Source organism: Hyla sarda, chromosome 2, assembly GCF_029499605.1.
Source record: "Hyla sarda isolate aHylSar1 chromosome 2, aHylSar1.hap1, whole genome shotgun sequence".
Lineage (NCBI taxonomy): Eukaryota > Metazoa > Chordata > Amphibia > Anura > Hylidae > Hyla > Hyla sarda.
Genome location: NC_079190.1, coordinates 436,090,657 through 436,103,421, shown reverse-complemented (window position 1 = coordinate 436,103,421; position 12,765 = coordinate 436,090,657). Strand labels below are relative to the sequence as shown.

General features: G+C 47.7%; 1 pseudogene; it reads right to left on the bottom strand.

The window, feature by feature from the left end:
- Positions 1-6,227: 6,227 nt before the first annotated feature.
- LOC130360093 (U2 spliceosomal RNA) lies at positions 6,228-6,403 on the bottom strand (annotated as a pseudogene).
- Positions 6,404-12,765: the final 6,362 nt, after the last annotated feature.

The following is a 12,765-nucleotide window of genomic DNA, read 5'->3' as shown; positions in this document are numbered from 1 at the left end:
TTAGCACAGTCCAGTGCATCTGCCTCATGCTGAGAAGCTCCTGATAACACCATTAAGATCAAATGATTTTGCTCCACATGTTCATGTAACTGATGCAACGCTTGGGTGTATACAAATAAATGCATTTTGAAGCCAAGAGATGTCTTGCATTACTGGTCTCTGTTCCTCATGTGATGTGAGCCCCAAATTATATGGATTATAGGCTTCATAATGTCAAAGAGTTTATAAGGCTGATTTGATCTGTACAGTATATAACACAACATTATAATAAGTGCAGTTGCTAGGGGTGGCCGCCGCTGCATCTTGCCGCACCAGGCTGGGACGCTGTCCTCTACGTGCGCCCTCACTCCGTGCGCTGTGTGTGTGTGTGTGTGTGTGGGGGGGGGGGATTTGTGTGATGTGTATGTTGGGTGTGTGTGATGCGTGTGTAAGATGTGTGTGTATGGGTATGATGTGTATGTATAGGTATGATGTGAGTGTATGTATAATGTATTATGCAGTGGCGTATGGGGAGGGCTCTGCAGCCCCCATGATACGGGGGGGGGCCCTTCTAGGTAGGGGCCCATAGCAGTGGCATTGCTAGGGGTACCCGCCACTGTGTGAACCCCCCCCCCCCCCCTCATAACGGCGGTGTGATCCTGTGGCTGGGGATCAGGTCAGTGGCTGCCTAGCAATATCTTGAGGGCCACAGTTTGGACTGTGGCCCTCCAGGCCTTGCAAAACTGCAACTTCTAGCATGCTGGGATTTGTAGTTTTGCAAGATCTGGAGGGCCAAAACTCCCAGCACGCACAGACAGCGAATGGCTGTCTGGGCATGCAGGAAGTTGCAATTGTGTGCCTCCAGCTGTGTCATAACTACAACTGCCAGCATGCAGTTTGGCTGTCAGTGCATGCTGGAAGTTGTAGTTTTGCAACAGCTGGAGGTTTTCGCCACCCCCCCCCCCCCCGCCCCCATGTGAATGTAAAGGGTACATTCACTCAGTCGGGTTTATAGTGAGTTTCCCGATGCGAGTTTGAGCTGCTGCAAATTTTCCACAGCTCAAACTTCCAGCGGGAAACCCCCACCCATGTGAATGTACCCTAAAATCACTACAGTACACCTACACTACACTACACAAATAAAGAGTAAAACACTACATATACACACCCTTACACAGTTACCCCCCCCCCCCCCCGCCTCGTAGGGCACTTTCCAAAACATAGCCTCCAGCTGTTGCAAAACAACAACTCCCAGCATTGCCGGACAATTCCCAGCATTGCTGGACTATTAACCCTTGTGAAAATGAAACATTTGGGGTAACACCAGCATTTTATTTTAAAAAAATCTAATTTTTCATTTTCATATGCCACATAAGTTTGTTAATCACCTGTGGGGTGTTAAGGTTCACTGTAACCCTTGTTACGTTCCTTGAGGAGTGTAGTTTCCCATATTGTGTGCCAAGTGTTTTTTTTTTTTGTTTTTTGCTGTTCAGGCACCATAGGGGCTTCCTTAATGTGACATGCCCCTCAAAGACCATTTCAGCAAAATTTGCTTTCCAAAAGCCCATTGTTGCTCCTTTTCTTCTGAGCCCTCTAGGGCACCCACAGAGCACTTTGCATCCACATATGAGGTATTTCCTTACTTGAGAGAAATTGGGTTTCATTTTTTGGGGGGCTTTTTCTCCTTTTACCCCTTGTAAAAATGAAAAAATAAATGGGGCTACAAGAACATGTTAGTGTAAAAATGGAGAATTTAGAATTTTAACTTTGCTGCTATTCCTGTGGAACACCTAAAGGGTTACAAACTTTCTGAATGTCATTTTGAATACGTTGAGGGTGCAGTTTTCATATAATCGGGTCCATTATGGGGGGTTTCTAACATAAAGACCCTCAAATTCACTTCAAAACTTAACTGGTCCCTGAAAAATTCAGATTTTGAAATTTTCGTGAAAAAGCATCCCAGAGTTATTAATTCATAAAGTGACAGATTTGCAAAAAAAATACTCAGGTCCTATAGGTCAAAATGGGCTTGGTCCTCAAAGGGTTAAGAGCGCAGGATATGCTGGTAACAGACGTGCTTGCCGCGCTCAGGCACGTCTGTACCAGGAAGGATGCCGTCAGTGCGGAGGCCCGGACTCTTTATAAGGGGAAGTGGCAGCCAGACCTGCTGTAAATGTTTAAATTATAGGTTAATGCAGCATGAGGTGTAGTTTTGGGTCACCAGCATAGCCATAGGCTGTATCAGGGCATGCTGGGTGTTGTAATTAGTAACTACAACTCCCAGCATTCTTTGACACAGTCTATGGCTCTACAAAGGTACCCAGCATGTTGCACTATATAGTAGTATAGGTTATGGTGCAACATGCTGGGAGTTGTAGTTTTGGGTCAGCTGCACAGCCATAGGCTGTATCAGGGCATGCTGGGCATTGTAGTCAGTAACTACAACTCTCAGCATTCCTTAACACAGCCTATGGCTCTGCAGCAAGCCCAAAACTACAACTCGCAGCATGTTGCACCAAAACCTATACTACTATATAGTGCAACATGCTGGGAGTTGTTATTTTATTTGGGGAAGCTGCATCACAGGAACAGAAGAAGCAGAGCGCTGCCAATAACACTGATCAACACTGTAATATGGAAGCATTGTTCAGTGTCCACATCCACGTGTAATGGTCAACTATTAGGGCAAAAAAATTGTGAATAAAATATATTTTAAAAAGTTCATAAATGTGAATAAGCCCCATCCCGAATAAAAGTTTGAATTACTCCCCTTTTCTAATTTTTCAAATAAAATAATATAAACAAGTAGTATCGGAAATGTCCGAACTATTAACCTCTTCAGGCCCAGGCCGATTTTAATTGTTGCACTTCCCTTTTTTTTTTTTCTTTTTCTCTTCACCTTTTAATAGCCATAACTCTTATTTTTTAATCTACACACCCATATAATGGCTAATTTTTTTGTAAAACCAAAATCTTCATTAATTTTTCCATAACATATGCTACAAAACGGAAAGGAAAATATTTGTGAGGGGAACTTGGAAAAAAAAAAGCTATTTTGCAATTTTTTTATTTATTTTTTTTTTATTTTTTTATGCCATTAACTCTGCAGTCAAACTAACATGAAATCTGTTAGGATTAGGAGAAATCCTGAGGGAAGGCTAAGAAAATATCTTCGAAAGTCAACCCCGCCATTCTGCAAGTGTTTCCCTGTGCAGCAGTGAGTCAAGCCCTGGCAGTGATATAATTGGACCTTGTCAGAACCCTAGTCTGCGTGGGAAATCTATAGCACCATAAGTCCCAGCAAGGCAACAGGGCTCCCAAAGGGTTACACTACATCAGTTCTACTCTGCTCCGTACTGTGAGTAATAACATCTGCAACCTACTCAGTAAAATAAAGCTGTCCATTACCTGACATTATTGTGTTTCTTACTCCCCATGTCTGGTCCAGGAGAAGCTGTCTCCACCTCGGACCGTGTATAGGCTAACGGTGCCCTGGCGTCATGAAATGATAAGAATCCCTTCCACCCCCCGTGTCACCATATAGCCATGTTCTTCTTATATACAGGTGTAAAAAATTGTACACAATACTCCATATGTGGTCTGACTATAGTGATTTATACAGAGGCAAAACGCTATCCTTGTCACCAGCCTCTATGCCTCTCCTGAAATACCCCATGACTTTATTAGCCTTAGCAGCAGCTGCCTGGCACAGGTCACTAAAGTTACTGTCCACCAGTACCCCCAAGTACTTTTTGGTAGCGACCTCTTCCCTTTCCCAATCAGGGCTTGAGGTGAAAATTGCAACTTCTAATGCTGGGAGTGGTAGTTTTGCAATAGCTGGAGCCATCCTGATTGGGAAACACTGTACTAAAGATGAACTGGTGTTCACATAAATACATTTACTTTACTTTACCACGAACAAAGCCTTATTGCAATAAAGATAATTCCAGCAGCAGACAGCACAGTGCACGCTGTGGTTTAACACAAGATCGAATACATTCCTGAGAGGAATTCTGCAAACTTTATGAAATCCTGTAGCTATGGAAACCACCCCACCCCCAAGCTACACAGCTCACTGTGTATGAGAGGTCATCACCAGGTAGTGAACGCACTGTATATGCAGTAGTTAGTTTTAATTGAAGTAATAGGTAAATGTAATTTCTATAGTACAACAAAAACTTAATTTAAAGAGTACCTCTCATGATCTTGTTAAATGTTATAATCCTCTCAGTTCACTGCCCCCACCATGACAAACTGCCCCCTGCCTTTATTTTTATTATTTTTTCGTTTTCTACCTTGATATTTTCTGCTCAGTTTCAGTCAAATTCACAGACTGGGAAGGGGTGTTCCGCAGCAGGCGTGACATCATCTGAAGCCATACAGGGGAGAACTTCCTCCCTTACTCTGCTACACACAGTCCAGAGCAGTTTGGTGTGAGATGAGCTATGATTGGCTAAGGCTGCACACACACCCCTCATCACTTCAGACTGCATTTCCTGATTTTGGACTTCTGCCAGGGCAGCAGGAGTCCAAAGTCTGTGCAAGAGATGGGGGAAATGTGCTCTGGACAAGTAGGGAGACACCTAGAGGCAGCTTCTTTAAACACAAATAAAACATAGAAAACTTCATTTTTTTTAAACAAAGTACATTAGAAAGATTATTTATTTACCAAAAGGAGTGCAATAGCAAAAAAGAGTCGGAGAAGAGGGTTGCATTGACAATCCAACACAATGGGCAGCACATTGAACATATTTTATAAGTGGTCAGAAACTTTTAAAAACTCATGAAAGAATAAAGTTATGTTAAAACCAAGCACATCATTGTTTTTTCTTGTGAAATTCCCAATAAGTTTGATGTGTCACATGACCCTCACATGACAAAAGTTGGACTCAAAATGGCTGACTTCAAAATGGCCACCATGGTCACCACCCATCTTGAAAAGTTCCCCCCCCCCTCACATATACTAATGTGCCACAAACAGGAAGTTAATATTACCAACCATTCCCATTTTATTAAGGTGTATCCATATAAATGGCCCACCCTGTACATCTCGGCTAAACAATAGTTTTTCTTATATACTTCTATAAAAAGTTTTCACATTTTATTAAGGAAAACTGCTTTTGAAAATCCCACCACTAGAGGTCCCCATACCTCCTGGAAGACAGCCTGCAGCAACACTGCTGTAACACAGAGGTTTACCAAACATGTGCCTCCAGCTGTTGCAAAATTACAACTCCAAGCATGCCTGGACAGTCAAAGGATGTCTGGGTATGCTGGGAGGGGTAGTTTTGCAAAAGCTGTAGGCACACAGCTGAAGGCAACACTGCTGTAAAAAGAGTTATCCAAACACTGTACCTCCAACTATTCCAAAACTACAAGTCCAAGCATTACAGGACTACCTAAGGATGACACATATGAAGATGTAAGTTATACACTCACCATATTTTCTATGGTGGTAGAGTACAGGCAATCTACAATAAACATTGAGTGTGTTTGTGTGTGTGTACAGCATAAAACTAGAGAGGAAAGGATTACAGAGCAGGGCTGCCAGGCTCCTTAGAGCAGTGAGTCAGCTGAGTGAAGGAGGGGGAGGAGCCATCACAGTGCAGGCAAGAGAAGGACATGCCCCCTCCCTTTGAGACAGCTTGAGCAGCTGTAAAATGCAATTTTTTTGTGAAATATTGTTGATAGAGACAAAACATTGCATGTACATGGTCAGGATGAGGTAGCAGAAGTAAAACCTACATCTTCATGGAAACGTGACTGACTGATTCCAATGCTCAGCTATTACTCCTATTACCCTGTCTCCCGAAAGGGAATTGAACCCTTGTCTCATCTACTTGATCACCCACAAGCCCTTAGTGAAATAATAACAGGTCAAAAACCATTTTCAATTTTACAATTATATACATGGGCAGGGAAAATGGAAAATTGATCCATAGTGGGAGAGCAACAAACCATCTGTAAAGTTTAGTGGAGGGAGAGTAATATTGTAGAACTGATTTACAGGTTCATGCACATAATGACATTCTAACCTTAAAAAAGGGTTCTATACTTTTCTCTATTTTTAAAGAAATAGAAAAAATCAAAGGGATCCCACCAGCCCATTTATGATGTCATTCAGCAGTGTGACTATGTTTCTAGTATTCAAGATCTTACAGGTTAATTGTTGCGATACCATCCCAGCAATGTTAGCTATGAGAGTAAGGCCACATTCACAGTATGGAATTTCATTTTTATTTTATTTTTTTGTGTGCACTGTTCCTGAAGATACTGCCATAACGGGTCAAAGCATAAGGCGACGGAAGCAAACCCCCCCCCCCCCCCCGTCTCAGAAAACCTTTTAATATATGGTCCCCAGATAGGGGATGTATCAGATATTAAACTGATATGAACAGATACTACTGTGGTAGCCTTGGGGGATGTTGTGGTAGATAAGGGGTTAATGTTAACCTTATAGTTCGTGATGCCAGGCTGAGGGCTAGTATGCTGAGGTATTTCTCCGGCCTATTGCCGCCCTTCCCAGAAATGATAGGTGCATATAATGAAATGACTGAAGGTCCACAATGTACTTGAACTTGGGTAACTTTACTTAAAGGAGTAGTCCAGTGGTGACTCAGTGGTGAGCAACTTATCCCCTATCCTAAGGATAGGGGATAAGTTGCAGATCGCGGGGGGTCCGACCACTGGGGCCCCCTGCTATCTCCTGTACGGAGCCCCGACAGCCCGCGGGAAGGGGGCGTGTCGATCTCCGCACGAGGCGGCGGCCGACACGCCCCCTCAATACAACTCTATGGCAGAGCCGAAGCGCTGCCTTTGGCAATCTCCGGCTCTGCCATAGAGATGTATTGAGGGGGCGTGTCGGCCGCCGCTTCGTGCGGGGGTCGACACCCGCTATCTGGGCCGAGAGCCTGGCCCGTACAGAGAGATCGCAGGGGGCCCCAGCGGTCGGACCCCCCGCAATCTCAAACTTATCCCCTATCCTTAGGATAGGGGATAAGTTTTTCACCACTGGACTATCCCTTTAAGTGCTTGCGGTACATCCAATGAACAATGACAGTCTCCGGAATACAGTCTTTATATAGCTCAATGACTGACAATTGTTGCGGACCTTGAAATAAATTAAAGTCTCTGAATTTAGGGTAATTATTGTTACGCCTAGCGCTCCGGGTCCCCGCTCCTCCCCGGAGCGCTCACGGCGTCTCTTTCCCTGCAGCTCCCCGGTCAGTCCCGCTGACCGGGAGCGCTGCTCTCTCATGGCCGTTGGGGATGCGATTCGCACAGCGGGACGCGCCCGCTCGCGAATCGCATCCCAGGTCACTTACCCGTTCCCGTCTCCTGCGGTCATGTGCTGGCGCGCGCGGCTCCGCTCTCTAGGGCGCGCGCGCGCCAGCTCCCTGAGACTTAAAGGGCCAGTGCACCAATGATTGGTGCCTGGCCCAATTAGCTTAATTGGTTCCCACCTGTTCCCTGCTTATATCTAGTCTCCTCCCTTGCACTCCCTGGCCGGATCTTGTTGCCTTGAGCCTAGTGAAAGCGTTTTTGTGTGTTTATACCCTGTGTACCAGACCTTCTGTTATCTCCCCTGACTACGAACCTTGCCGCCTGCCCCCGACCTTCTGCTACGTCCGACTTTGCTTCTGCCTACTCCCTTGTACCTCGCCTATCTTCAGCAGCCAGAGAGGTGAGCCGTTGCTAGTGGATACGACCTGGTCACTACCGCCGCAGCAAGACCATCCCGCTTTGCGGCGGGCTCTGGTGAAAACCTGTAGTGTCTTAGAACCGGTCCACTAGCACGGTCCTCGCTATCCCTCTCTGGCACAGAGGATCCACCTCCTGCCAGCCGGCATCGTGACAGTAGATCCGGCCATGGATCCCGCTGAAGTTCCTCTGCCAGGGGTCGCTGACCTCCCTACGCTGGTCGCCCAGCAAGCTCGTCAGATCGCCCAGCAGTCGCAACAGATAGCGCAACAAGATCACCAGCTGTCGTACTTGACTACCATGACACAGCAACTCCAGTCACAACTACAGCAAGTACAGTCGCAGCTACAGCAGCAACAATCATCTCCTCCGCCAGCTCCAGCACCCCTTCCGCGGCGAGTGGCCGCTCCTAGCCTCCGCCTGTCCTTGCCGGACAAATTTAATGGGGACTCTAAGTTTTGCCGTGGCTTTCTTTCGCAATGTTCCTTGCACTTAGAGATGATGTCGGATCAGTTTCCTACTGAAAGGTCTAAGGTGGCTTTCGTAGTCAGCCTTCTGTCTGGAAAAGCCCTCTCATGGGCCACACCGCTCTGGGACCGCGATGACCCCGTCACTGCCTCTGTACACTCCTTCTTCTCGGAAATTCGAAGTGTCTTTGAGGAACCTGCCCGAGCCTCTTCTGCTGAGACTGCCCTGCTGAACCTGGTCCAGGGTAATTCCTCTGTTGGCGAGTACGCCATACAATTCCGTACTCTTGCTTCTGAACTTTCCTGGAATAATGAGGCTCTCTGCGCGACCTTTAAAAAAGGCCTATCCAGCAACATTAAAGATGTTCTGGCCGCACGAGAGACTCCTGCTAGCCTGCATGAACTCATTCATCTAGCCACTCGCATTGACATGCGTTTTTCTGAGAGGCATCAAGAGCTCCGCCAGGAAAAAGACTTAGATCTCTGGCCACCTCTCCCACAGTCTCCACTGCAATCTGCGCCTAGGCCTCCCGCCGAGGAGGCCATGCAAGTGGATCGGTCTCGCCTGACCCTGGAAGAGAGGAATCGCCGTAAGGAAGAGAATCTTTGTTTGTACTGTGCCAGTACTGAACATTTTCTGGTGGATTGCCCAATCCGTCCTCCACGTCTGGGAAACGCACGCTCGCACTCAGCTCTCGTGGGTGTGGCGTCTCTTGATGCCAAGTCGGCTTCTCCACGTCTCACGGTACCTGTTCGGATTTCCACTTCAGCCAGCTCTCCCCTCTCAGCCGTGGCCTGCCTGGACTCTGGAGCTTCTGGGAATTTTATTCGGGACTCCTTTGTGAATAAATTCCGTATTCCGGTGACCCGTCTTGTCAAGCCACTCCACATTTCCGCGGTCAACGGAGCCAGGTTGGACTGTACCATACGTTTCCGCACGGAGCCCCTTCTTATGAGCATCGGATCTCACCACGAGAGGATTGAACTTTTGGTCCTCCCCAATTGCACCTCGGAAATTCTCCTTGGACTTCCCTGGCTTCAACTTCATTCCCCAACCCTGGATTGGTCCACTGGGGAGATCAAGAGTTGGGGGTCCTCTTGTTCCAAGAACTGTCTAAAACCGGTTCCCAGTAACCCTTGCCGTAACTCTGTGGTTCCTCCTGTATCTGGTCCCCCTAAGGTCATTAAGGACTCTGCCTGCCACAGGAAATGCCCCTCCCCCCCTCCCAGTTCCATCAGGCAAGCTTCTGTGTCCCCTCATGGCCCTCGTCCTGGTGTCACACTGCCCCGTGCCAGGTCCCGCCCTCTGCCCTCTCTCCCCATTCCTACTCCTGCGGTTCTGCCTGCCGTTGAGGAATCCCTCCATCCTTTCCCGGTGTCCTCATCCCAGGGGAGGCAGTTACCCGATAAAGAGAAGGGGAGACCTAAGGGGGGGGGTACTGTTACGCCTAGCGCTCCGGGTCCCCGCTCCTCCCCGGAGCGCTCACGGCGTCTCTTTCCCTGCAGCTCCCCGGTCAGTCCCGCTGACCGGGAGCGCTGCTCTCTCATGGCCGTTGGGGATGCGATTCGCACAGCGGGACGCGCCCGCTCGCGAATCGCATCCCAGGTCACTTACCCGTTCCCGTCTCCTGCGGTCATGTGCTGGCGCGCGCGGCTCCGCTCTCTAGGGCGCGCGCGCGCCAGCTCCCTGAGACTTAAAGGGCCAGTGCACCAATGATTGGTGCCTGGCCCAATTAGCTTAATTGGTTCCCACCTGTTCCCTGCTTATATCTAGTCTCCTCCCTTGCACTCCCTGGCCGGATCTTGTTGCCTTGAGCCTAGTGAAAGCGTTTTTGTGTGTTTATACCCTGTGTACCAGACCTTCTGTTATCTCCCCTGACTACGAACCTTGCCGCCTGCCCCCGACCTTCTGCTACGTCCGACTTTGCTTCTGCCTACTCCCTTGTACCTCGCCTATCTTCAGCAGCCAGAGAGGTGAGCCGTTGCTAGTGGATACGACCTGGTCACTACCGCCGCAGCAAGACCATCCCGCTTTGCGGCGGGCTCTGGTGAAAACCTGTAGTGTCTTAGAACCGGTCCACTAGCACGGTCCTCGCTATCCCTCTCTGGCACAGAGGATCCACCTCCTGCCAGCCGGCATCGTGACAATTATTGCAGATCCATCCGGATTTAGGGGATAGATAAGGTCCGGTGATCTTGCAGAGTGCGTGGGAATTGATACACTCATAATTTAGAAGTTATCGGCCGTCGCCGCAAGGTTCAGGCCTAGACTCACAGATCTCAGCAGCGCAGATGCTTCTTGCTTGCTTGCGCTGGAACAAGAGAACGAGAACATGGCCACCGCTCCCTTATGTGGGCAGGGGGCGGGGCTAATCTGATTGGTCTGAACATCCGTCATTCACTGTTACAATGAGTGATGGGATTGACTACGTCACAAGGACCTCCAAAGGTCCTCAAGCAGAAATACCATAGAGTTCACCTAACTACGTGACCCGCAGGTCCTGTTACGCTATGGGACAGGTAATTAACTATTTGTAGAGCTTTTATATAATATTTACATGCTTCCTAAGTAAGCTATTGGTGCAATAACCATCTGGATGAGAGGTGACTAGGGGTGGAAAGGGCAACAGGAACCCCGACGTCCTAGGGACTCTGGCTATGGGGACCCACAATAAAAAGGTACCGGATAGGATACGGTACCGGGACACCACACTACACTTGATCTTAGCCAAAAGGCTGAATAGCGATCACACAATGGAATTTCTGAGCAGACAAATTCCACTTAAAAATTCCGATGCAGAAGCCTTACATTGTCTGAATAGGATTCTGTTGCACACTGCACACTACAGAATTTAAGCCACTGAAAGTTCCACTGACAGATTCTGTAGTTTCAATGTAATCTCAGAGCTCAATGTATTCTTGAGTTGCAGCCTCTCCACCCTCCTGCAACTGAAAAGTAATAAAAAGAAAGCTGGCAACCAGTATTGACTCTTCTAACAAATACATGGGACATCTGCCTCACAGCATTGGCGTTGTGCTGTAGCACAACAGGCTTTGCTCCTTTGCAATTACAATTGTGCAATACATTGTATTTCTATGGCCTCGCACCTTCAAAACCTGCAAAAACAAGGAAGATGTCCAGCAGCAGGGATGCTTTGCAAACAGGAACTTCTTTATTGGACCAAAACTGGAAACATGCAACCAAAAGAAAACGCTGACGCATTTCGGATCTGGATAGATTCTTAGTCATGTCCAATAAAGAAGTTCCTGTTTGCACTGCATTCCGGCTGCTGGACATCTTCCTTGTTTTTGTCTGCATAGTCTGTTCAGGAATGGAGGGCTGTCGCCCAGTCCCTGCGCAGGTGTTGGAAGCGTGGAGTGTGAAGCTGTCCACCTATCTTTGTTTTGTCCATGTATCCCTAAGTACGTTTGGCCCATTAAAGTCAATGAAGCCTAAATGTGTATGCATGTAACATAGTGTACAATCATAATGTGGACAAGGCCCATTCTGTTCTCATGTCCTAGTGATTAGCAAGTTTGGATTAGCAGGGGTCTGTGTGTTCAGGAGAAGGAGCCTGGAGAACTTCACACTCAGCACGTTCTTCTCCCGACTCCGTGTCATGTGATCAAGACAAACTCGCCATGTAAGTCTATGAGAGTGTCTCTATTACCTGACACAGGCAGAGGGGGGAGGCAGGTAGAGGTGCACACAGCAGCGCGGTCTTCTCCCAGTTCGTTCCCCTGATCGGCAAAGGTCTGTGCAAGAGGTGTATCTGTCTGATCTCTACTGTTTGCAGCTGATGCTTCTGGTTACTGTGGCGAGCGCGCACTGGCAAATGGGGTGCCGCCTTGGCGTTGTCCACACCCTGCTGAGCCTGGCTATAAATGGTGTCAGTTGCCTCTCAGTAGTTGCTTGTGGAAGATTATACTCTCCTAAGCTAGCTCCTTTCTGCATGTGATTTTTGCATTTGATTCTGGCTTTGTCCCTGGGTTAACCCCTAGTCTGAATTTTTGGTACTTTTGTTGTACTCTTGCTATTAGACCCAGCTTGCTGACAATTCTATCTCTGTTTGTTTGTTCCCCTCTGTGTTTTGTATCTTGTGCATCTTTGGCCAGTTTACAGACCATTTCTCCATACCCTGTACTGTGCTGTGTATTGTTTATTATTTTGACTTATGATGCCCCTGCACTTAGCCCAGAGCAGGTACTGTATTCAAGTTATGGAGTTGTTGTTCATTAGGCAGGGACAGTGGATCTGGGTGAGAGCAGGACTGCACTGTTCCCTGTCCATACTTGGCAGTTTGAATATTTCCAAAGTTTTTTTTAATGACCTCTACACTTTAACCTCTTAAGGACACAGGGCGTACCTGCACGCCCTGCGCCCGGTCCCGATATTTAAAACGAGTCACGCCGTGACCCCACGTCATACCAGGTAGGTCCCGGCTACTTATGATAGCCGGGACCCTGGGCTAATAGCGTGCGGCACCAATCCTTGTGCCACGTGCTATTAACCCTTCAGACGCAGCGATCAAAGTTGATCGCCGCGTCTAAAAGAAAAGTAAATTCTTCCCGGCAGCTCAGTTGGGCTGATCGGGACTATCACGATAAAATCACAATG